Source organism: Camelina sativa, chromosome 12 (genome assembly GCF_000633955.1).
Source record: "Camelina sativa cultivar DH55 chromosome 12, Cs, whole genome shotgun sequence".
NCBI classification, from domain to species: Eukaryota; Viridiplantae; Streptophyta; class Magnoliopsida; order Brassicales; family Brassicaceae; genus Camelina; species Camelina sativa.
The window spans coordinates 28,046,327-28,046,754 of record NC_025696.1 but is presented as its reverse complement, the minus strand read 5'-3'; positions in this window follow the sequence as shown (position 1 = coordinate 28,046,754).

The window sequence follows — 428 nt, the reverse complement described above, 5'->3', positions numbered from 1 at the left end:
GCCAACAGATCCGCCAAGCGATCATCTCGACCCTGGGCTCCACCTGCTGCAACCCCACACCTGGGTTCCCAGCACCCCCGGCACGCTCACCGGGGATTATAATCCCCTCTGGTCCCTCCTGATACGCTTGCGACCCTGTGACGTACCTCCTCGTGGAACTCTGGACTACACACTCGCTGGCCTCGGGACCCGCCCGACAATGACCACGACCACGTCCCCGTCCACGACCAACAACTCAAACACCTTAACCACTGATCTTCCAAGAACAGAGGCTAACAAGCAGAAAACAAATCAATACCACACAAAGAAACATAACAATAACTCACCGTGGAATCTCATTGAAGGCTCGAAGAGGATGTTCTAGGACTCCATGCCACACACAATTGACTAACTCACATAATCAATCAAGACATGCAATCCCAAACATC